Genomic DNA, 26,793 nt, shown 5'->3' with positions numbered 1-26,793 from the left:
AGAGCTCACTGAACCATCTCATTTGAGCCTTACAGCAACCATGTGAGCTTTGTAGCACTGATATTTCCACTGGCTCTCATGATATATGGAGAAAGAACACTGAGACCCAGGAGAGCTGGGTTTATTTTTGTCTGTGTTAAAAATTAGCTGTGCAGGCCATTGGGCAAATCCCTTTCCCTGCTGGGCTAGACCTCTGTTCTGTAAAAAGAAGGGTTGGTCCTCTAGGGACAGGCTTTTCAGTTTTCAAGTTACAAGTGTCTATCTTAGCCCTTTCTGCACACAGAGCTTGGCCGATATTTGGAGGTCATCCTCAAGGAGGCAATCTCTTTGATAAACTTTTTTTTCTGACATGCAAAAACAATTCTTTAAAAACTATGCTAGGAGGGGTAGCTAGGTGGTGCAGCGGATAGAACACCAGCCCTGGAATCAGGAGGACCTGAGTTGAAATCTGGCCTCAGACACTTGAAACTTACTAGCTGTGGGGCTCTGGGCAAGTCACTTAACCCCATTATCTAGCCAAAAAAATAACCAACCAAACAACAACAACAATAACAAACTATGATAGCAACAGAAACACACACGACTGACAGGAGATTGGGATTTCAGTGACAAAAGTTAGTGGATGGAAGGTCAATACTAAACAGAGCTGCACCAGCAGATTGGAGCCTTGCAGGAAGAGGGAGTCAGCAAAGCACTTTTCACAACGATTGTGGTCTAAGCCTCAAATGACAAACCCCAAATTGCTATGCTGTGAAGTGAAATGTGTCTGAGTATTCTTGCAATAGATCAGGTGAAAGGTAGTGAGAACTTGAAGTACGGATGGTAGTGGGAATGGAAAGATGAGAATAGACAGTACAGAGACTTCAGAGCGAGAAATGATGGAATGTTTGATGATGGTTTTTCCCCACTTGAAAGTACATGAGGATGTCTTGGGCTTTTCTCCATAACTCTGAGACATCTGGTCCCACATGAATAGACAGAGGCAGCAAAGAGGACTAATAATCTCTCAAAAGGGGACCCAACGTGTTCCTGTAATCAATTTCCAGGGATCCTTCCCTGTGCCATAATGATCCATCACTAGCTTATAATGATCTGTCAGTGAATCATCATGAAAAATGTTTTCATTGGAAAGAAAAGAATGCTCATAAAGAAACAAAAAGCAATTTAATACCTGTGGTAACTGTAACTGTCAACAAAGCTGAATGATGGAATGCAAAGGTCTGTTTAGACTGAGAGAGCTGAGTTCTAATCTAGTTGAGCTACTAATGAACTGTGTGACCTTGGCTAAGTCCCTTAACTTCTTAGGATTTCTACTATAAAATGAGGACAGACTGGCTGCTCACCAAGGGTCCTTTCGACTCCATGGGTCTGGGGTTCACTATTTAGCATCCCTTGGAAAGCTCTAATTTTGAGACATTTGGCCTCTTATGTGTTTGAATTATGGTTCTCATGTCATTCCAGCTCTATCTCTATGATCCTATGAACCCCCTTCCTTTATTTTACAGATGAGAAAACTGAGGCCCGAGGGAAGAATTGATCTGCCTGATGTCATCCTGAAGTGTTACTAATTTGTCTTGGTCATTATCACTATCAACCAATATATTCATTGTTGGGGCTCACTCCCTCATCCTCAAAATATTGTATATATTTATATGCTATATCCCTTCAGTATAATGTAACCCCTTGAAGGCAGGGACCCCTTCTCATTTTGGAATTTTACCCTCAGTGCCTAGCACAGTGCTTTGCAAGTAGTAAGCACTAAATAAATGTCTGTTGGATTGGACTGGATTAACATGGCACCATATGGTATTTGAACCCTACCCTACCTAGGCTCTGGGCACAAGTTTTCATTGAGAATAATTTGGCCCAGTGTACCTAATCCTCTGAATATTGCAACGCAAGCATAAATGAATAGAAATAAATAGATGTTAAGAATAAAAATGTTCAGCTCTATTTGACACAAAGACAATTCTCCATTAGCAATTATCAGCCTATAAAAAGAATGAGAGCAGAATTAATCTTCTAAACACAATACCCAAACAAGTTAGCTCAAGTATAAATTATGGCCTAGACAAGCATGAAGTATCATGGGTGCCCCGATACAAACTGCCATCAAAGTTTCAGGGTTGAATGCATTTTGGCAGTGAGAAAATTTGTCAAATAGGAGTATGGAAATTTGAAATGCCAAGACTAAAACAACCACAAATACATTTTATTTTACCCTTATGAGGTTGCATCAAGGTTGTGCTGTGCAGCTGTTGTCCTATATGAAAGAAAATGCAGGTCCCTGGCTGGAAGAAATGGAACATAATTATGTTATGATGAGCTGGGGGAAAAAAGGCAGAGAAAAATTGGAATGCAAAGCATGATGGATGATGTTTTGTCAATTGGAAACGCAGCAATATAACAAGTCTGGATAATAACTCTCCCTCTCCCTTCTTCCAATTTGGCAAACTGAAGTGCAGAAGCAAACCATATCTTTTTGCCCTGTATTTATTCTTGACATAATTATGTCAGGCTTGTAAAGTAGATAGCATCGTCATCAATAGTGAAAATTAACAGGATAGGTTGTTTTGAGGTACAAAGCTATAATCCCCCTGAGCAGAAATTTTTTGTTGCCTGTTTACATAGGTTGGGAAACTGTATAGAATTCTTTCTTATATTCTTTATTTGAAAGCAAGCCTTTCATCTTTCAATATACTACTTTCAGGTAGGGTCTATTTCATTTCAATCAGGTTGATTTAACTTGTAGTCATGAAGGCTCAATTTAAATCACTAATCAAGAATTTATTACTTATTTCCTGGAACATGTGAATTCTTATTTGATTCAATTAAATTTCCTTCAAAAACATTTATTATCATGCATTCCAAGGTGCTGTTCCCTCAAGAAACAAGAAGGGTGAGACTTAACCTTCTTCAACCTAGCTAAAGACACTTGTGATGCTGATCAGGCCAAGCTGCCTTCTTTCATGGAACCACCCTGGACTCTGGGAACGGATGCCTGACTCCTGCCTTCCTCAGCGCTGGTTTCCAGCCTGGCTCCCCTGTTGTCTGGCTGCATTTTGACTGACCCACTCATGTCGTTCCAACCTGGCTCCCGTCTTGGTGTTTGTTTGTCTGCTCCCTTGGCTTTGACATCCTGTCACCCTCCCCTTGAACTGGTTTCCTCAGTTACAAACACAGTTCATACTGACCTCAGTCCACTCTGCCTCCTCCCTCTGGCTGTGGTGGTTGGCTGGTAGCCTCTTCTCTCCCACTGCATGACTGCAGGACTTAACCGACAGAGCACACAAATATTTTAATTTAGTGATTTAGTTTAATTTCTTTTTAGATTATTTCTATTTTCAGGTTAATTCCATAACTAGATTTTTAAAAAAGCAAGTGATGTCTTGGTTATTTTATTCACTAAAATTAATTGAAGGCCAAGCTTCCCCCCACCCCCTACCCTTCTTCTGGACAATTCAATTCAATAGACATTTCTTTTACAAATATAAGAGGTGTGTTCCACACCCCTACTCAATAATTACAGAGGGCCTAGACATTTAGATTGAATCAATAAATCAGCGGTTTGAAATAGGTGTGAACATCTCTATTGAATCAATCAATCAAAGGCATTAAACTAAATGGAAACAATCCAGATAATCAAATGGGGAGGGGGTGTAGTGCTTCAAACCGCTGGATGAAATGAAAGAAACACAAGTGTATTGGGATTAGTTGACAAGATGCAGTCATGCTCTGTGAACTTCATCCCTCCTTCCCTCCCTCCCTCCTTCCTTCTTTCCTTTCTTCTTCTTCTTCTTCTTCTTCTTCTTCTTCTTCTTCTTCTTCTTCTTCTTCTTCTTCTTCTTCTTCTTCTTCTTCTCCTTCTTCTCCTTCTTCTTCTCCTTCTTCTTCTCCTCCTCCTCTCTCTCTTCTTCTTCTTCTTCTTCTTCTTCTTCTTCTTCTTCTTCTTCTTCTTCTTCTTCTTCTTCTTCTTCTCCTCCTCCTCCTCCTCCTCCTCCTCCTCCTCCTCCTCCTCCTCCTCTCTCTCTCTCTCTCTCTCTCTCTCTCTCTCTCTCTCTCTCTCTCAAATAGCAAGCTAGCTTGGAATCCAGTTATTCCAATGCCTGGCTAGCATAGCAGAAAGAGCAGTTCTACCCAAGCCATTTGGGATGTGGTCAGGAGAAGAGCCTCTATGTTCTTCATCGCCACCCTCCTTACCCACAAGAGGATGACCTTGTGAACTTTGACAGATCAGAAGATTTCGGATTTCTCGCCAACCTCCTAACAGCATCTCCAGAACAGCTTGTGGCAGCATCTGCATTGAATGTTGAGTACTAACTAGACAGCCTGGAGAAATGAAGTTTCAGGACTTTTCAAGGAACCCAGTAGAAAACTACACCAAACCTCAGGAAAGTGTTCTACTTCCAGAAATCAGGAGCTATGATTCAGTCCTTTGCCACATTTACTCTCTAGGCTTGAGCTCACTCTCCTTTGGACTCTATGTGTACTTGGTGAGGGGGTTGAGGCTGGGCAGAGCACATCCCAAACTTTCAGAGGTATATTTTGTACAAACTATTATTTCTATACCACTTTAGTAAATACCTGTTAACTTTTAAAATGCTAAGTCCAGATGATTCATTGATATGAACTGGTAACCAATGGAGAGGTACACTAGTGGGGGCTTGTGAGCTATTTATTGAGCCTTTTCAGTCGTGTCTGACTCCTCGTGACCCTGTTTGGGATTTTCTTGGCAGAGATACTAGAGTCGTTTACCATTTCCCTCTCCAACTCATTTTCACAGATGAGGAACAGAGGTAAACAGGGTTAAGTGACTTGCCCTAGAAGTAAGCTAGTAAGTGTCTGAGGCCAAATTTGAACTCAGGGAGATGAGTCTTGCTGACTCCAGGCCTGGCACTCTATTCACGTGCCACCTAGTTGCACTTGTGAGCTATAGTATTAGAGATAAAAATACCTCCTCAGAGTTTATCCATTGAACCTGGAGAGGAGAAGTAGCCAGCCTCATTCTGAGGACCTCCAAGTAGGATTTGGAGAGTGAGTCCCAGAGCCTGGACAAATATAATTTAGAAGACACATGGCTATAAATGCCAGCTTATTTGTAAATAATAATAACAACTTGGAGGTTTTAGTGGACTTTAAGCTCAATTTGCATTAGTAGTGTATTATGTCAGCCAAGAAAGCTAATGCAGTCAGGCTACAGGGGGCTCAGGGCTATTTCATCCAACTCCTTCATCCTACAGATGAATAGACTGAAATATAAGGAGTTCAAGTGACTTGCCCAAAGCCATACAGGCAATATTCATCAGAGGCAAAATTTGAATACAAGTCCTCTGACTCCAGAGACACTTACTTTTTCTATTTCATCATGATTGTCCAAGTGTTGTTTTTAAAGTTGGAAGACAACATAGTTGACACTCATTCTAGATTTTGTTGTACCTTAGTCTAAAAGGAAGCCTGACCTTTTCATATTTTTTATCTCTTAACTGACTTTCTTTACACTCATTTTTAAGGCTTTCATTTATTTTATGTGTAGACTAATTGGGTAATTATGGCCTCTTCTCCTTGACCTACTAGCCTATCATGTGCCTGTGTCCTAGGTCACTTCTTGAGAGACATGTGTTCTGGCTCAGTGTTTCTAAAAGACTTGCACTTTGGGATGATCCAGTAATCATTCATTGTTCTCCTTGGCACCCATGATGGGGTCCACACTGGCTCCTGAGACAGGAATTTCTGCCCACTCAGTGATCACTCAGTCATCTTGAAGATCATTTACTACAGTTTCTCAATCTCCCTTTTATCTTCTGTTGAAGATATCAGGATACTTCAAGCTCAGCCACTTCCTGAAAGAAACTCCAAAATGAAAACCCCCTGAAATGTCATAGAAAAAACCCAGATTTTCAGTATGAGTTACAAGAACCTATAACTCATATTATGGTCCCCTGGGAGAGTGATACTCATCATCAAAATACAACACATTTTGTGGGACATCTAAGTAGGCATTTCATTTTCATCTCTGATCTGCACTGTGTGAGTAGCTCTCTAAAGGTCCTTATCTTCTGTTGAGGCAGGGCATGGCTTGGCCTTTCTTTGTCTCATCAGCTCTAGTATTCTTTTAGTGACAGTCATCTTCCCTTCTCTGAGAATATGTTTCAAAAATCATCTCCTGCCTGCTGACCAACCAATACCCAGAACTAGGAGGTCCTGGCCTCTCAAGTTCAAAAGGTCACTACCAATACTATACATAGCATTGTAAGATGATCAGCTGTGAATGATTTAGCTATTCTCAACAAGACAAACTCTGAAGGACTTGTGATGAAAAGTGCTATCCATCCCCAGAGAAGGAACTAATGGTGTCTGAATACAGATTGAAGCATACTTTAAAATTTTTCTTTATTTTTCTTGAGGTTTTTTGCCTATGTTTTCTTTCACAACATGATTATTATGGACATGTTTTGTATGACTACACATGTATAACCTATATCGAACTGCTTGCCTTCTCAATGTGGGGATAGGAAGGGAGGAAGAAAGAGAATGTAGAATTCAAAGTTTTAAAAACAAATGTTAAAATTTGTTTTTATATGTAACTGGGGAAAAATAAAAATGAAATACTAAAAAAATTACTATACATATCCATTTCAGGATCATTTTTTCATCACCAAGGGGATTTTCTCCCTCTCATTCATCTCCTCTCATGAATATGGTGGCTGCTTAAATATGGTAGTGGGCACATATACTTGCCTAGATGAGCCCAAGATCAAGTCCATGGCTAGCTTTTCTACTTTATATCTTTTTCCTTATGTACAGGTGACCAAACAATAATTATAATTAAATTAATCATTAATTATGATAATTATTAATATGCAATAATTATTAACTATTAATTAACCAATTATAAGATGGCTAATTCCAACCTTGGTGGCAACTTCGAGAGTTTTCATGGTCAAGAGCTCCTGGGTTTGGGGATTGATTGCCTTGTAGGAAATGAACTTTGCAACAACCTCTTAAAGCAGGAAAGATGACCATCAGCAGAAGAATATTACAGATGAACAGGCTAAGAAAACCTAAACCATACCCTAGCATAAATGAAGCAAGCATTTTAAAAAAATCATACTATAAATGAAATGAGCTCTTTAGAGGAAAGAATTGATATGCATTCATGTTGCCTCCTCTGCTATAATGCAGACTCCTAGAGAATAGAGATTGTTTCATTCTTTGTACTTGTATCACCAATGCTTAGAACACTGCCTTACACACAATAAGCACTTAATAGATGTTTGTTGACTGGTTAATTAACTGACTGCTGTATTATAACATTATATATTTGATCATGGATGTTCCTGATGATGACCCTGAGTGAATCATATTCATTTCTGTTAAGAAGGGAGGGGAGTATAAAACATATTTAAGAAGATTTCTACCAAAAATGGTTAAAACAGGGGGAAAAAATTTAACTCTTGAAGTTGAATTATTTCATTTATATAGGAATCCCTTAGATTCCAACAGGCTAGATAAATGTCAGTATGTCAGTATATTATGTTAGTGTGCTTTTTTTTGTTTTGTTTTGTTTCATTTTGTTTTAGTTATAGTCTTGACTTTGGGCAAACAGGGAATGTTTGGGAATGATTTTTTTCCTCCCTCAAGCCTCAGTACCTAACTAGCAATTTTGACCCCCTGTGCAGAGGATCAAGAAATATACTCAAAGCAAGCAGCACTAAATGAGCCTTCAAATCGACTTTGTAATTCATGCTGTGAAACTAATCCAAAAAGAAATTATGCAAATTTAGCTGAGCTGGAGAAGGGACCCGACAATATTGCCCACAAGGGAAGGGACCCAGGGCAGCACCCCAAGGTAGGGAGTCATAGAGTCCACTGAAACCGCTTTCTATGAGAGAGGCCCTGAGATACTACCAGATTACTATTGGGTCAGTCATTGGGGAAGGAAGAACCATCTTTTGGTAGTATCCTTGTTTGACTAATTTTTTTGCTAACTAGATGCTAAGCTCAGTTATTTCCCCCCTACTTAATAGTATTTTATTTTTTCTAATTACATGTAAAGATAGTTTTCAACATTCACTTTTGTAAGATTTTCAGTTCCAAATTTTTTTCTCCCTCCCTCCCTCCTCAAGATGGCAAGCAATCTGATGTAGGCCATGTGTGGACGATCATATTAAACATATTTTCACATTAGTCATGTTGTGAAAGAAGAATCAGAACAAAAAGGAAAAACCATGAGAAAGTAAAAAAAGAGGGAAAATAGTATGCTTTGATCTGATTCAGACTTCACAGTTCTTTCTCTGGATATAGATAGCATTTTCCATCATAAGTCTTTTGGAATTGTCTTAGATCATTGTATTGCTGAGAAGAGCGAAGTCTATCAAAGTTGGTCTTTGTACAATGTTGTTGTTACTGTGTATAATGTTGTCCTGGTTCTGCTCACTTCACTCGGCATCAGTTCATGTAAGTCTTTCCAGGTTTTTTTGAACTCTGCCTGCTTGTCATTTCTTATAGCACAATAATATTCCATTACATTCAATACGACATAAACAGTTATTTTTATACTACTGAAGGAATGTAGGTGCTATAAACATGGAAATGTAATACTCTTAAAATGTACATTTTAAAAAATCATCATTTAAAATTTTTGCATTCTAAATTTTGACGCCCAGGGCAAAGCTGTGGTTTCCATACCCTGGTTGTGGTTCTGTTGGCATAGCACTTTGTATCTTTTAGGCACTTATCATATTATATTTTGTGTTAAGGTTATTTCTATACATGTCCAAAACTGTATGAGGGCTGGTGCCATATTTTATTTAATCTTTGACATCTCCCCCCATTCCCACAGATTACCTAGCATGGCATAGGCACGTAAGCATTTTTATTGAATTTTCTGAAATTATCCGCTACCATTTTTAAGACTGACCCACAAATTTAACACCACTTACAAAGAAACACAAGGTGTTTGCTATAATGCTGCTGATATGGTCAGAATCAGTCAACCCCTTTGAAAATTGTCTCTAAACAGACATACAATGTGAAAGGCTTAGTGACCAAGCTGAAATAGAACTTATTTTTGTTCTGTTACTTATTAGAAGTTAAAGTCCCTATTACATGATAAGTTTTAATATGGCCTTAAGTGTTAATTGTTCTTAAATTAAAATTACCTTTGTATAGTTCTTTTTAAAATACAAAATCCTTTTAAACCAAAAACTTCTAAAAACATGACAAATAGATTTTTAAATTAAAAAATTATTAATAGTTACCCTGCTCTCAAATTCTACAAAATATTGTGGTTAGGAGAGTTCTTCTCTCAAAAAATAGTATAAGTTATTTTGCAGTTTTTATAATAGCTGATAATATGCAGAATTAGAGGAATTAATCCTGAATAGGTTCATTACTTCCCAGAATATTAATAATAATAACAACTAGAATTCATATAACACTTTAAGGTTTGCAAGACATTTTACAAATATCTCATTTGATCCTTTCAACAACCCTGCAAGGTAGATGCTCGTATTAGCTCCATTTTCCAGAAGAGGAAATTGAAACTGAAAAGTAAAGTGATTTGCTCAGGATCACACAGCAAAGTAAGTATCTGAGGCAGGATCTGAACTCTGGTCTTCCTGACTCCAAGTCCAGCCCTGTATAATCTAGCTACCTCAAATGCCTAGAATATGGAATAAACTTCCCCAATGATGTGGTTACCTTTTCCAGAACTTTCCTCTGTGTGTTCCTCATACCAGCTCCTTGTATTCCTTGAATACATCTCCCATTCTCCTCATACCTTTCTCTCCCTTCCACCCCCCCAAACCCAATTCCATTTTCGGCCTCTCCTTTCCACCTCCTTCAATTAGCTTTCCCTGATGTCTATAAACAGTAATGTTCTTTCCCTCGATACATGCATGTTCCCTCTGAAATGACCCTATTCTAAGAATTATGGTAGATTTGGGGAAATTAAAGACATACTTTTCTTAACCCTCAATGTACTGTAGGTTCCTTGAAGGCAGAGAAAAAGTCTCCCTTTTATAGTAATAATAGCTCTCATTTGTAAAGCCCTTTAAGGTTTGCATAACTCTTCTACAGATATGTAATCTGACCCCCACAGCCACCATGGGAGGCAGGTGGCATTACTATTCCCCTGTTACAAATGAGAAAACTGAAACTTATAGAGGTATAGTGACTTGTCCAGGGCCACACAGCTCATAAGTGTCCAAGACCATATTTGAACTCAGGTCTTCCTGATTCCAGGTCTAATGCTCTATCCCTTGCATTGATATTGTGGATATTTAATAAATATTTGTTGATTCAAACTGAGGTGAAGAAGTATCTAAGGGACCTTGAACTTAATATTAGGTGATTTAACTTTTTGTTTTAATCCCACCATGTGCCGAAAGCTGTAATATGTGTGGAGGTCGATAATGAAAAACTATTCATAGGCCTGTTTTGGGTGGGGGTAATGTCTGAACTGGGTTCAGGTATGTCTCACTTAAAAAAATCAAGATATGGCATTTAAATATGGAATCTTGGGATTTAGAGCTGGAAGAGACTTGAATGGTCACTGAAGCCAACTCTCCCATCTTACAGACGGGGAAACCAAGGTTCAGATTCATGAGCACACTCACCCCACATCACATGGGTAGTAAACCACAGAGTTGGGATTTGACTAAACCAGCGTCACTGGACTCTGGGTTGATTCCATGCTTCTTTGCTGTTAAAACCTGCCATCAGTGTGGGCACTCCAAGATGATATGTGAAAGGGATTAAGTTCACAGTTACCAAGTGGTAAGATAATCAACTCATCATTCTCTCTAAATTAGTGCAAAAGGATGATTACAGGGGCAGAAATTGGTTTCAAAAAAGGAGTCTGGGGATGAATTGTCATATCTTTGTATTTGGAACAGGAAGTGTTTAGAGCATCGGTCATTTTAGTTTCAGCCTTTGTTCTTAATTCACATAAAAATTACATGTTGTATAGATAGAGAGCCCTAGTCTTTCCTCTGTGCAGGCCTGTCCCACCAGCTGCTTGTTCGATATTTTGAACTGGATATCCTGTAGGCATGTTAAATTCAGCAAGGCCAATGTAGCAATTGTTATCTCTCTCCCTAAATCTACTCTTCTCCCAAACTTCTAAGTGTCTGCGTTGTTGGCGTTATCTTCCTTCTTGACACCCAACTTTGCAACCTCGAAGTCATCCCTGAGACCTCACTCTCTTTCATCCCACACATCTATCTAATCACTCATCCAATCTTGTTTATCTTACCTCTGCAACCTGTTCCATCTGTTACTTTTTCTTTACTCACACGGGCACCACTTCAATTCAGGCCTTTATCATTTTTGCCAGGGCTGTGTGGTAATGTCCTAATTCTTCTCCCTGCCTCAAGTCTCTTGTCATCCTCCATTCTTCTGACAAAGTGATTTTCCTAGATTGCAGATCTGACAATGTCAGTCCCTAAATTCAGTAAGCTCCAAAAGCCGCTTATTACCTTTAGACTAAAATGTAAACTCCTCTGTTTGGCATTTAAATCTCATCGCAACCTGGCTCCAACTCACCTTTCCAGGCTTATTAATCATCGATCCTCTTTATAGAGGACGCTTGCATTGTACATGTATTCTTGCCTCACCTTGCCTCTTGGAATCTCTAGCTTCCTCTAAAAACTCAGTTCCAATGCTGCCTGCTACATGGAACCCTTCCTGATCTCTGTAGGTGCTATTACCTCCTTGTCTCGGAATTATGTTGTAATTATTTTTAGTTTAACCCTGAGCTCAAGGCTATTTGCATAAGATTCTCTTCACTGGCAGAGAATGATTCACTCAACCATGCCTGTGTAAAGAGTGAAGTTGTTGAGAGCCGGGAGAAGAGAAATCTAAGATCTTTTTGATTTCTCCCTTTGAGAGAAGACATATATGGTTCCAGGTTTCTTTGGAGAGAGGTCTCTGAAGGGAAAACAAGACTGTGGAGAAAAGCTGACATTTAGAGGAGCTGGTGCCTCAATCATGTCCCTATCCTCAATTTACTGCACTAGAGACTTCAAGGAATTTCCCTTGGGGTGAGATCTGGGCCATTCTCTCTTGGTTGAGCTGAGATATTTTGCTCTCAGTGGAAGAGCTGATTCACTCTGCATTGTCTGGTATATTCTCACTTGTAACTGTTCAGGTTTCATTTGGCTATAGGTTTGGATAAACAGGTTTATTTGCTACTCATTATGTGTGGTCTTTGTGTAACCAGCATTTAGTGGGAAGGGAGTCAAGCCTTGGATACACAGCTTGGGGCTCTCCTTTCCTGTTAAGTGATAACAATGGAAAGCATAGCTTGAACCTAAAAATTGTTTACTCTAGACTAACAATATTTAGGAAGGAAGATACATATAATTCTTGCCTGGCAACCTCTCTCTGAAGAAAGCAGAATAACCAACCTCTGGGACTGACCTCTTTCTTCCCCTCTTGCCAAGAATTTAAGTCTCCTTGGAGAGCAGTGGGCAGAGAGGACTCTAGAGGTATCTAGTCACACCTTCTTGAGAGCCACATCTAGACAGACCCTTGTAGACACACATAACTTATGTGGGCAACAGACACACACTACAGCTATATGCTTACATAGAAAATCTGGACTCATTTTCCCAGGGTAAGGCTGGCTACATCATCCCCTTGGGATCCTAGAGGTACCCTGAAGGAGTCAGGATATCTCTTCTGTAATGCTATTCAATCATACCCCTATTCTGGTGTATTTCTTCCACCATTAAACCACTAGTAATTAACACCAACCTCCGTTTTACCAATTAAAATCAATTATGATTTGTGAAGCAATATTTACTTTGAAATTATAATAAGAACAAAAGTTACAAATGCTTTCTTCAATACTTGGGGGTACACTTTCCCAAATACCCCTTTGGCTCCTGGGGAAAGTGGGGTCAGACTTAAAGCAGCTTCTACATAGCATTGGTCTCACCAAGTTCACTTCCAAATGTATTCCCAATGGATAGAGTGATGGATAGATGGATGGGTGGGTGGGTGGGAGGGTGGATGGATGGATGAATGGGTGGCTGGGTGGGTAGGTTATTGGAGGGATAGATGGATGGACAGAGAGATTTTTGCTATTTCTAGAGGCTGGGTCAAGCAAGTTAGTCAGGATATTGCTTTTCACTGTCTAGCTTCCAGCAAATACTGGCATGGACTTTAACTCCCAGACCTCTGGTGGCTTGTCATCCTGAGCTTTTGAATCGTACTAGGTTATAGCCCTCTCCAGTCTGTCTCACCTAAAAAAATCAGGAAAGAATGGACACAAAAGAGACAGTAACAATGGCAGGGTCATGTGTCAGCTCCAAAGACAGAGTCTGAGGCCCTTTCTCCAACCAGAAGCTCACAGTAACTCATCCTCCTTCTCTAACTCCAGCCAGGAAGGAAAAGAACCAGATCAAGAGAGCCATTTTGTCATATTAGGACCTTTTGGATGCATCCAAGTTTGTTTCCAAAGCTAATCAAGAAGGATCCTTTCTATCACATGGTTGGCAGACCAATTAACAGAATGTCCATGCATGGTTCAAACAGCTATGCTATGCATGGTCATTAGTTCTGCCTCCCCTTCCCCATATATACTTATAGATGTACATGCTATACAGTTCTTCCCCCAATAAAATGAAACATCCTTGAGGGCAGGGATGATTTGATTTTGGGAATTCCAATCCCAGTCATGGTACCTGGTATATAGGAAATGATTAATAAATGCTTGTTAAGAGTTGAATTACATTACACCATGCTGCGTGTGAAAGGTCAGAAATATGATAAGTGTGGATGTTTGCTGGCAGTGGTAGACTTTAGTAAAAAATTATGAAGTCAGATATTCCAGAAGGTAGCTCATGCTTGTGAGAAATAGCACTCCACATGTAATGAGCCAAGATGAAATTATCTTGCTTAAGGAATACTTCTGAGAGGCTATTACAGTCCTTAAATTAGCTTAGTCCAGCAGGTTTTGAGGTCTAATATGCAATAAGCATTCATGGACTGTAAAATCCAATTAAAACCCAACTTTACTAATTAAGCATTAAAAGCAAACAGTTCTAGAATGAAAAAGGCATAAAATAGGACTCCCCTTCCATAGTTACAAGTCCAAGAACTCATGAAAGTACCTTGCAGGCTGTTGGAGCTCCCCCCCACAAGCCTGTCATACCACATCCAACCTTTAATGTTTCTAAGGCATAGATATCTAAAGCTCAGGGAGGGGCTGAGGGAAGGGGAAGTGTAGTCAGGTTAACTTCTGTTCTCCAATGACAGCTAAATTCCTACCACTGAGGCAATGAGAAAATAGTCCTCACTGGTATCGACCTTGATGTCAAAGAGGGTGATGGATCTGCAGGGGTGTTGTGAAGGTGTTACAATGAAGTAGAAATATGAAAATCAGAAAGTGTGTCCAAAAAGAAGACTACGAAGACGGGAAATAGGGAAGAAGAGATTGTTTAGGGATGTTGAGCACTGTCTAGGTGAGAGGACATATTGATCAGAAGACACAAGGATGCTGCTCCATTTGGGAAGTACAACACTATTGCAGAGAAGGGTGCCTTATCAGGTTTGATAAGCTGATGATGAAACTAACACTTAACCAACCCTGTTCTGCTCACCAAGAAGCATTCTGGTTTTAATTCAGTTCCCCAGGTAGGACTTGGGCGCAAAGCATTGCAACTGCATTTGTATTTCTGACCATATTGTATTTCTGACCATAAATTAGTAAATTGTACTGCTGGTACAAATCAGCTTCATGTGAGTCTAGGGGGATATAAAGCTGCTTTCCCAGGGCCTGATTACACCTCATTAAGCTGATTATTAAGTTCAAATTCTGGATCCAAGGTGATGCCATCTAAGTTCTGTGACTCACGAGGCACAATCAATCTGCTTCCTACTGACTTTGTTCTTTTATCTATGCAATTCTTTTTTAAATTAGATTTTCTTGACTTGGAAGCAAAGATGGTGGAGTAAAAGCAGTGACTTGCTTGAGCTCTCCCCCAAACCCTTCTAAATACATATAAAAATGGCTCTAAACAAATTCTAAAGCAGGAGAACCCACAAAATGACAGAATGAAACAAATTTCCAGCCCAAGACAACATGGATGGTTGATTGGAAAGGTATGTCATGCCAGACTGGGAGAGAAGGCTCAGTTTGGCATGGGCACACAGGCCTCAGTGAACCTGGAGCAGGCCTCAGAGGACTGAATCACGGGCAGCTGTGGTGGTTTCCTGACTTCTCAACCCATGAACGCCAAAGACAATTAGAAAGTCAGTGGGAAAAGTCTGTGACTGCAGTGTGAGAGAGAAGCTTGGGGTTGCAGCCTCAGTCCATGATCATGACCCCAAGGTGGCAGCTGTCTCTGCAGCTTCCGGCCCACAGACTAAGGGGGAATCGAGTGGCTTATCAGAGAGGGATTGCAGAGATCTCTTTGCTGGTGCAAGATTCTCTTGCTTTGCCCTTGCTTGGATCTGGGTCACAGTTCTGGGTGGCAGTCCTGGGACGAGGAGGAGTGCTGGCATGGTGGAGCTTGTAATGGCTATGGAGAGAGAATCCTCTTCATAGTTCCAAGACAGAAAAGAGTTCTTGTGGTCACAGGGCAGAGCACAGGCCAGGAAAGGAGTAAACACCTCACCCCTTATCATACCACCTTGGAAGAGCCGAAAATTTACAGGTCCCTAGAAGTATGTCTGAAAACAGCTACACAAAATCCCTGAAGCTTGGGACAGTACATTCTCTACACTGGAAGCAGACCTACCTTAACAAAGAGTTCATAACTCAAGTAATTGGCTGGGATCATGAGAAAGCAGTGCAAAAAGAGTCTGGCCATAGAATCTTACTTTAGTGACAAAGAAGATCAAAACATACAACCAGAAGACAACAAAGTCAAAGCTCCTACAATCAAAGCCTCCAAGAAAAATATGAATTGGTCCCAGGCCATGGAAGAGCTCAAAAGGATTTTGAGAAGCAAGTAAGAGAAGAGAGAAAAAACTGAGAGTGATGTAAGAAAATCATGAAAAACAAGTCAATACCTTGCTAAAGGAGACCCAAAAAAATACTGAAGAAAAAACACTTTAAAAAATAGCCTAACCCAAATGGCAAAAGAGGTCCAAAAAGCCAATGAGGAGAAGAATGCCCTAAAAAGCAAAATTGGCCAAATGGAAAAGTCCAAAAGATTACTGAAGAAAATACTTCCTTAAAAATTAGAATAGAAATTGGAAGCTAGTGACTTTATGAGAAATCAAGACACTGTAAAACAAATCCAAAAGAATGAAAAAATAGAAAACAATGTGAAATATCTCATTGGAAAAACAACTGACCTGGAAAATAGATCCAGGAGAGAGAATTTAAAAATTATTGGACTATCTGAAAGCCATGATAAAAAAAAAAGAGCCTAGACATCATCTTTCAAGAAATTATCAAGGAAAACTGCCCTGATATTTTAGAACCAGAGGGCAAAATAGAAATTGAAAGAATCCACCAATCTCCTCCTGAAAGAGATCCCCAAAGGAAAACTCCTAGGAATATTGTAGCCAAATTCCAGAGTTCCCAGGTCAAGGAGAAAATATTGCAAGAAAAGAAAAACTCAAGTACTGTGGAAACACACTCAAGATAACACAAGATTTAGCAGCTTCTACATTAAAGGACCAGAGAGCATGGAATATAATATTCCAGAAGGCAGAGGAGATAGAATTACAACCAAGAATCACCTACACAGAAAAACTGAGTATAATCCTTGGGGGGGAAATGGTTATTTAGTGAAATAGAGGACTTTCAAGCATTCTTGATGAAAAGACCAGAGCTGAATAGAAAATTTGACTTTCAAATATAAGACTCAAGTGAAACATGAAGAGATAAACAGGAAAGAGAAATCATAAGAGACTTATTAAGGTTGAACTGTTGATGATATTTGTAACTCATGAGTCCTTTGTCAGTATTAGGGTAGTCAGAGGGAAAAAATTATATGTATGTATATATATAGATAGAGGGCACAGGGTGAGTTGAAGATGAAGAGGTGATATCTGGAAATAAAATTAAGGGATGAAGAGGATTATACTGGAGAAGGAGAAAGGGAGAGGTAGAATGGTAAATTATCTCACAAAACAGACAAGAAAAGCTTTTACAGTGGAGGGGAAATGGGAAGGTGAGAGGGAATGAGTGAATCTTATTCTCATAGGATTTGGCTTAAGGAGGGAATAACATACACACTCAATTGGGTATGGAAATCTATCTTACCCTATAGAAAAATAGGGGGGGAGGAAGGGGACAAGAGAGCAGGGGGATAATAGAAGAGAGGGTAGATTGAGGGAGAGGGTAATCAGAAGGAAACACTTCTGAAGAGGGACAGTTCAAAAGAGAGAATAGAATAAATGGGAATTGGGATAGGATGAAGGAAAATATACTTAGTTTTTCACAACATGACTACTATGGAAGTGTATAACCTATATTGAGTTGCTTGCCTTTTCAATGAGGGTGGGTGGGGAAGGAGAAAGGGAGAAAATTTAGAACCCAAAATTTTAAAAACACATGTTAAAAAAATTGTTTTCACATGCAACTGGGAAATAAGAAATATAGGAAATGGGGTTTAGAAATCTATCCTGCCCTACAGGAAAATAGAAGAGGAAGGTGATAAGAGAAGGGGGTAGAAATAGAAGGGAGGGCAGATTAGGGAAAAGGGTATACAGAATGTATGCCATCTTGGGTGGGAGGAGGGAGGAGAGGGGGAGAAAATTTGGAACTCAAAATCATGTGGAAGTGAACGTTGAAAACTAAAAATAAATAAATTTTAAAAAATAAATTAGATTTCCTCATTAACAAGCATTTACTTTCCCTTCCATCTAGTCCCTCCCCTACATTGGGAAAAAAAAAAGAAACAAAATCTTTGTAACAGAAATGCAGTCAAGTAAAATAAATTCACACATCAGTCATGTCCAAAAACATATGCCTCGTTCTTCACCTTAAATCCATCCCTTCTCTATTAGGAGATAGATAACATTCTTCATTATTGGTTCACTGGAATCTTTGTTGGTCATTGTGCTGATCAGAGTTCTTAAATTTTTCAAAGTTTTTCCTTTTTTGTTTTTGTTTTTAGCGTTGTTATTGTTTAAATCCTCCTGGTTCTTCTCATGTCACTCTGCATCAGTTCATACAACTCCATTGTATGCAATTCTTAATGATTCTCACATTGGGTTATTTTAGCCCATGTCTAGAAGCTGCACCAACTTCTTGAAGATTCACCTTTGTAGAATCACAGACTAAGAGCCAGAAGAGTTCCCAGAGACCATCTGGGAACTTTCACATACAAGGAAACTGAGTCTCAAAGAGGCTAAATAATTTGCCCATAGGTAGTACGTGACAGAGCTACCATTGACACATGGGGCTTCTATGTTTTTTCCACTGCACTGCATCTTTCTCTTCAACAAAAATTCTAGCTCAACAGAATAGGACACTAGACTTGGTTAGGAGGATCTGAGTTCAACTCTCATCTCAGACACTAGTGTATGATACTGGACAAGTCACATCTTCCCTGTGACTCCATTTCCTTATCTGGAAAATGAAGATGTTGGATTCCTTGGCCTCTGAGAGTCCTTCTGGTTCTAAAATCTATAATCCTATAATAGGTTGTCACTTAATTCTAACCCACTTTGCCACCATTGGCACAGTGACTCATCTAGCATTTTATTATTAGAGTTGAAGTCTGTTTGAAGTCTTTGCTCAAAGAGAAGATCAAAGTCATCTGGTGTCAGCTCTCATTTCATAGCCTTCCTCTGTTTACTCTTCATTTATTTTAATCACCTCCCAATCAGGTTGTGCAGTGAAGCTTTCTAACTTTGATGCAATCATAGATCAAGACAAAGCCTTTAAGTTATTGAAATGATTCCATCTGTGGGCTGGAACCCACATTAGGGCTTCCATTCTATCAATCCAGTTCAACAGCCATTATTCAACACCTGTCATGTGCCTAGTAGCACTGTGATAGACCCTAGGAACATGAACATGATCAACAACATAGTTTCTGCCCTCAGAGAGCATATGCTCTAAGAGGAGTGGATAAGATATATACACAACTGTAGAGAGTAATAAAGACAAAAGAGAAATCCAGGCAATATACCCTAAGACATCTGAGGAGGGAGAGACTGTTTTTAGCTAATGTACTCGCAGAAGGCTTCATGGAAGAGGTCTCATCTGAGCTGCCCTTGAAAGAAGAGAAAAATTTTAACGGCGAGACATGTAGAGACAGAAGGGGCAAAGGAAAAACGGAGAGTTGTTCAATTTGCTTGGAACAAAGTACGTGAAGAGGAGTCAAAAAGTAGGTTAAGAGCAGAAAGTGGGAGAGGAGCCTTACGTGCCAGGCTTAGGAGTTGGTATTTTATCCCATGAACCTAGGAAGCAAATGAAGATTTTTTTTTTAGCAGGGAGATGACCTGGTCAGACCCATAAATTAAGAATATTATTTTGGAAATTGTATGAAAAAATTGATGGAAGTAGAAACTAGAAATAAGAAAGATCAACTGGGAAGCCATCATCCTGGGTGAGAGATCATGAGAGCCTGAATTAGAATGATTGCAATGTAAGTAGAGAAAAGGGGATGAATGTAAGAGATATTGCTAAGACACAAGCAACAGGATTAGGACATGATTGGATGGGGGATGGTTTGGGAGAGGGAACCAATAGAAGTTTATATGCAAACATATATGTCTATAGATATTTGCATATAATCTTTAAATGTGTACATAGATGTGTAGGTGCATGTCTTAAAAACAAAATTCATAATAGAAATCTACAATAAATAAATAAAAGCACCCCCCTTTCTATTCCTTTTCATATATTAAAATATTTGTATTTGTTGATGATGAAGTTTACAATAAAAAAGAAAAAACATTCAAGGAGGTAACTCATCTTTTTTATTTTTATTTTTTTTACTTTTTATTAAAAGAGGTAACTCATGTTAGGTATAACTAGGTGGTGCAGTGGATAGAGCACCAGGCCTGGAGTTAGAAAGATCAGAGTTCAAATGAGGCCTTAGATACTTATTAGCTGTGTAATCCTGGGCAAGTTACTTTACACCTATTTGTCTCAGGCCCTCATCTGTAAAATGGGGACACACTGGAAAAGGAAATGGCAAGCCATTCTAGTATCTTTGTCAAGAAAACCCCATGGACAAGCCCAGGAGGCTGGTCACGAAGAGTGGGACACAACTGAACAACAGCTCATCTTAGATCAAGTGTTCTTAACCTGGGGTCCATTTATTTAAAAATACTTATTTTGGTAACTGTATTTCAATGTAATTAACTTCCTTTGTAATCCTACATGCTTTATTTTGCGCATTTAAAAACATTCTGAGAAGGGGTCCGTGGGCTGCCCTAGGCCACCAAAGGGATTCATGATATCCAAACAGGTGAAGCTCCCCTGCAGCTTGCCATGGTGGATAAAGAGCTGGCTTTAAAGCCAAAAAGACCTGAGTGCATGATGCTGAGTGAAGTGAGCAGAACCAGGAGAACATTGTACACAGTGATAGCAACACTGTGTGTGATCAACTGTGATTGACTCAGCTCTTCTCAGCACCACAGTGATCCAAGACAATTCCAAAAGACTCGTGATGGAAAATGCTATCCATAGCCAGAGAAAGAACTATGGAGTCTGAATGCAGATCGAAGCAGATTATTTTCACTTTTTCTTTCTTTGTGGCTTTTCCCTTTTGCTCTGTTTCTTCTTTCACAACATTTTTACATGTATAACCTGTATCAGATTGCTTGCTGTCTTAGGGCAGGGGGATGGGAGGGAGGGAGAAAAAATTTGAAACTCAAACTCTTACGTAAAATGAATGTTGAAAATTATCTTTATACGTAACTGGAAAAAATAAAATACTATTTACCGAAAAAAAGACCCAAGTTTAAGTGCCAATTTTGACCCATACTGGCTGTGACTCTGGGCAAGTTACTTAATCTCTCTGTGCTTTAAGCCAGAGGTGTCAAATACTCAATCCTTCTGAGTGAGACCCAAATCAGATTAAAATGTAATTGGGAAGTATTTAACAAAATAAATAAAAATATAACAAAACAGGTAATATTAATATGTTTTTCTAAGTCAGCATGCTACCCATAGGGAGCCTTTTATATGGTTCTATTTGAAGCATTATTCTAGGCAATTCTCTGAAATGATGAATTTCAGAAAAGGTGCTTACCTGCATTGGTAGAGGGACTGTTTTTTAGTCCAATGCCTCCATCGAACTCATAGGCTTTGATCTTGGATGCTGGGGAGATCATTGATGCTATGAAAAGTATGAGAGATGTTGAGAGGAAGAGCAGATTTGAGGGAAGGTGATAAGTTTAGTTTTGGGCATGCTGAGTTTGAGGCACTAGTGGGATAACCAGATGGAAATATTTATGACACAGTTAGTGGGGCTGGAACTGAAGGGAGAGACTAAACCTTTGATATGTAGATTTGGAACAATAGCTTATATTTATTTACAAGATACTTTAAGAATAACAAAGACCTCTATCCAGTACAAACCTGTGAGATAAGTAGTCCAAATATTTTTGTCTTCATTTTGCAGGTGAGGTAACTAAGGCTCTAGGAGATGAAGTAACTTATCCAAGGTCATTGTCATTAGATTTTGAAGATGACCAATGACATCATGTGTGTGAATTAAATTTAAGTGAGGCAGCATTGCACAAAGTCACAATCTCATTCCCTCTTGCAGGGTCATCAAAGACCAGCGGCAGGACAAAAGTCAAGATAACTGGAAATGGCCCAGGTGACACAGCTAGTCCATGTCAGAGCTTGAACTACCTACCTGGACTTCAAGTCTATGACTCTTTTAACCAACATGTGTTGGAATATTTTAGTAACTAAAACCATGGGAGTGAACAAAATTACACAAGGGGGAAGAGTAATGAGAGGAGGAAAGGTCGGAGAATGTTGAGGGACATCTATACTTATGGAGTAAAAGAAGCAAGATAAACCAATGAAGGGAACTAAGAAGAACTAGAAGAGAAACAGAAGAGAACAGTGTCAGGGAAACCAAAGGAGAAGAGGGTGTCTAGGAAGAGAAGGGCAAATACTGCAAAGAGAAGGATGGAGACCGAGGAAAGGACAGGAGGTATTGGACCATTGATGGTTTTGGAGAGAGGAGTTTTAGTAAAGTGGTGGGATCAGAAGCCAGGCTGCAGAGCCTTACTGCATGGATGAGGGATGAAGAAAAGAGAGCATCAAATATGGACTACTCTTCCTAGCACTTTAGCAGTGAAGGGGAGGAGAGATGGGATAAATATTTGAAGGGATAGCATGGTGGAGGGAAGGCTGTTTAAGGATAGTAAAGGGCCTCTTTCTCTTCTGCTTTCCATCTGTCTCCACTTCCTTCTCTGCAAATCAGACATCCTTAAGGACCAACTGAAACCAAAGGAGTTTTAAAGTAGTTTGGAGATAAAAAGAAAAAAAGAAAGGGAATGAGAAAAAAGGACAAAATTGGAGGGGAAAGAAAGACAGAAATTAAGGTCCTTGGGAGTCTGCAGATGGTCCTTTCTAGATGCATAATTACATGAGGCTCATCATAGCTTAGGGACCACCCACAGGTGGAAACCAAGTGGGTAGAGTCACCATCGCTATGGTATAAAATCACTTTGCAGAGATCCAGGGAATATGTGAAGCAAAAAACCAAACCAAAACAAAATGGACCCATTTAAGAACTGATTCACAGAAGGGAATTTTCTGATGTGATTCACAGAATGGGGAAAATGAAAAAAAGCTAATACTGAAAAAACAGGAAGTTCTAAGCTACCTAAAGGGCAGTGAGGAGGCACAGTGGATAGAGTGCCAGGCCTGAAATCAGGAAAACTCATCTTCCTGAGTTCAAATCTGGCCTCAGACACTTACTAGCTGTGTGACCCTGGGCATGCCACTTCCTCAATTTCCTCATCTGTAAAATGAGCTGGAGAAGGAAATGGCAAACTGCTACAGTATCTTTGCCAAAAAACCCCCAAACAAACCCCAATGGGTTCATGAAGAGTCAGACACAACTGAAATGACTCAAAAACAATAACAAACTACCCAAGTCATCCTCACCAACAGTTTCTTCTTTGCCTTCAGACGAATGGCTGGATCTCAGATCCACTGGTTAGGACTAAATGTTAGTATGTGGGGAATAGACATCCCCACAGAAGAGAGATAGGTATAAGGAGTCATAGTGTTTGAAATTCTATCTGATTGGGTTATACTACTTAAATATGAAACACCCAAAAGGATGTAGATTTCAGGAGCAGTGTTCACAGGTAGACCTAAAAGATGGAAGGAGCAAATAAATACTAAAAAGGAAGAAGAGATTGCTTTATATCAGGGGATCTTAACCTTTGTTATGTACTGGAGCCCTTTGGCAGTCTGGTGAAGTCTCTGGACTTAGAATAATATTTTAAGATGAATAAAATAAAATACACAGATTACAAAGGAAAAATATTATATATTTATATATTTTATATTATATAAAGATGTAATTTTTCTCATCCAAGTTCATATACCCTCTGAAACCTATCCTGTGGACCCCAGGTTAAGGTCCCCTACTCTATAGGAAGATAGCTATTTGGTTACCACTTAGAAAATTCTATGTTTTCTATTCTGATGAGTGCTGAAGTTAAGACTTAACCTGTCCTGACGACACATAGCAGAGCACCCAAGAACTAAAACAGAAGAGAACCTTAGTTCCTCAGGCCCCTGTCTCCCTGAGTGCTCCTTTCAGAGGCATGCAGGCATCTAGCCCTAACCAGGTAGTTCATTGTATGAGGTGTGTGATGCCTAGATGCCTAAATTGGAGATGTGAACAGTGAACTTAAGAGGCACTGTGGGGTAGTGACTGGAGGTTAGTCCAAGAATAGAGATGGTTACAGGGGCAAAGCCAAGTCTTGACCCCAAATTGTCTGTTTCCTGTCCAGAATTTTTCTGCTAAACCTCATTGATTTCTGTGGTTTGATTGGTCATAAAAATCCTAAAAATGGCAGCAAGACCAGAGATCCCACAAGAGACAAGCTATGGCTAGAGAGGAAAGAACTGTGAACATAGGCAGGCTAAGTCAGTCAGTAAGCATTTCTTCAGTGCTACCCATGTGCCTGACATTGTGCTAAGTGCTAGGGATTCAGATAAAAAATATAAACAAACCCTGCCCTCTAGGAGCTTATCTCTTAACGGGGAAGACATGGATAAATAAAGAGGTACATATGAGATTCATACAGAGTAGGGGGAGGTAATCTCAGAGGGGAAAGTTTGAGCAGCTGGAAGAACAGGGGTAGCATTTGAATTCAGTCTTTGAAGGAAGCTAAGGATGAGAAGGAAAAGCTTTTCAGCATGAGGGTCAGCCAGTGCAATGCATGGGGGTAGGAGAGGGAGGGCTGAGCAAGGAACAGCAGGCAGCCAGTGTGTCTGGTCACAGAGTACATAGAAGAGAGGTAAGAATAAGAAGACTGGAAAGGTAGGAAGGAGCTAAGAGGTGAAGAGCTTTATATAGAAAAAGGAATAGATAGACAGACAGACAGACAGACAGATAGACAGACAGATAGATAGACAGATAGATAGATAGATAGATAGACAGATAGACAGATAGATACATAGATAGATAGACAGATAGACAGATAGATAGGCAGACAGACAGAAAGATAGTTGTCATTGTTGTTATTCAGTTGTGTCTGACTCTGTGACTCCATTTGGGGTTTTCTTGGCAGTTATACTGGAGTGATTTGCCATTTCCTTTTGCAACTTATTTTACAGATGAGGAAACTGAAGCAAACAGAGTTAAGTGACTTGTTCAGAGTCACACAGCTAGTAAGTGTCTCAGGCCAAATTTGAACTCAGGAAGATGAGTCTTCTTGACTCCAGGCCCAGTGCTCTAACTACTGCTCTTCTTAACTGATAGATAGATACATGCACATATACATATATATTTATATATGTATACATATATACACACACAAATATATATATATATATGTATACATGCACATACATGAATGTATGTAAAATTTCCTAGAGATAATAGGGTATCACTTAGAATAGGAATGGCATGGTTAGACCTATGCTTTAGGAAGGTGACTTTGGCAGCTGACTAGAAGACGGATTGAGGATTAGTGCAATTGACCATAGAAGACATGATGGGGGCCTGAACTAGGGTGGTGGCTATGTGAGAGGAAAGTAGTGGATGATGGGAAGGTAGTAACCAGAAGATCTGACAACAAAGTGGGTATGTGAAATGAGTAAGAAGATGGCATCATTACAAACCTGGGGTGACTGGAAAAATTGTATCCTTGACATTAATATGGAAGTTGGGAAGAGGAGAAAGTTTTTTGGGGAAAGATATTGAATTTTGTTTTGGACATAATGAATTTGAGATGTTTATGGGACATCTAGTTCTAGATGTCCAATAGACCATTGGTGATATGAGACTGGAACTGGGAGAGACCAAGGCTAGATATAGAGATCTTGGAATCACCTGTATAAAGATGATCATTGAACTCATGAGAAATGATGAGATCACCAAGTGAGAGAGTACAGAAAGAAAAGAGAAGTAGGATGAGGACAGAGCCTTAGGGGACACCTACGGTTAGTGGGCATGGCAAGGATGAAGACCAAGCAAGTGGGACTGAGAAAACTTGGTCAGACAGGAAGGAAGAGGGATCACAAAAAACCCTGAGAGAAGAGAGTATCCAAGAGGAGAAGGTAATCAACGGTATCAATGATGTCAAGAGTTCAAGAAGGATGAAAACTGAAAAAAGGTCATTAGATCTGACAAATAAAGATCACCGATACCTTTGGAGACAGAAGTTTCCATTGAATAATGAGATCAGATGCCAAATTGCATTGATTTAAGAAGAGAGGAAGTTCAGGTACTGAGCATAGATGGCTGTTTCTGGGACTTTAGATGAGGAGAGGATGATGCCTAGTAGGGATGCTACTACAAATAGTAGGCACTAATGAAGGAGCTAGTAGATAGGCAAAGATTTAATATCAGAGAGACTGGGATTAGAGTGGCAGTAACCTGTTGGGGAAGAGGAGAGGTTCCTAGCTTGAATTTTTCATGCATCTGAAAAGAGGGGAGGTGAAACTCCATTGGAAGGACATACTAGCCAAGACAGTTGTATGGATTGGAAAGGACATTGGGTCTGGGTTTGAATTCCAGCTCAGATGACATATGAACAAGTGCAAATCACTTAAATCCTGTTTCTCCATTTTACAAATGGAATAATTCTCAAGACTACCTAACTTATGACCTATTGTAAGGAAAGTGCTAGGAGTCATTCTTATAATAGATGAGTAAGTTTAAATGTTTAACAGAAAATTGACAGACTGACAATAGCCTGGAGGAAAGAATTAAGGCTCTGGCCTTGTGTTAACTTGATTCCATCACTTTTCAGAGACTTTTTTCATTATTTTTTACAATGAGGGTCATAATAACTTCCTTATTTACCTTATGGAAAATATTGGAGTATATGATAAGTAAAATGAAGGGTTTGAAATATATCAGCGGTTCTCAGGACCCCTTTACCTTCTTAAAAATTAGAAGACCCACCCCACCAAGAGCTTTTGTTTATGTGGGTTATATCTGCTGATATTTACTGTATTAGAAATTAAAATGTCTTACTACTATTATATAAAAGTAGTCTTGAACTCATGGACCTGCTGGAATGGTCTCTGGGACACCCAGGAGTTACTAGACAACACTTTGAGAATCTCTTCCAGTTCTGATGTTCTGTGCTCTAAGGCACCTCCCACCTTGGACATTCTTTGTTCTAAGATCAGTTCCAACTCTGACATTCTGTCTC

General features: G+C 39.5%; 1 long non-coding RNA gene across 1 annotated transcript; it reads right to left on the bottom strand.

Annotated features, from left to right (window-relative positions):
- Window positions 1–2,220: 2,220 nt before the first annotated feature.
- Window positions 2,221–26,701, bottom strand: LOC110204843 (uncharacterized). The gene is made up of 4 exons (XR_002323443.1): window positions 26,613–26,701; window positions 21,177–21,263; window positions 3,195–3,272; window positions 2,221–2,291 (listed from the first exon to the last, which is right to left on the bottom strand). It is a non-coding gene; the product is annotated as an uncharacterized LOC110204843 (long non-coding RNA).
- Window positions 26,702–26,793: the final 92 nt, after the last annotated feature.

The sequence above is a fragment of the Phascolarctos cinereus genome, unplaced genomic scaffold (assembly GCF_003287225.1).
Source record: "Phascolarctos cinereus isolate Bilbo 61053 unplaced genomic scaffold, phaCin_HiC Scaffold_4;HRSCAF=312, whole genome shotgun sequence".
NCBI classification, from domain to species: Eukaryota; Metazoa; Chordata; class Mammalia; order Diprotodontia; family Phascolarctidae; genus Phascolarctos; species Phascolarctos cinereus.
This window is presented reverse-complemented; position numbering and strand designations above follow the sequence as displayed.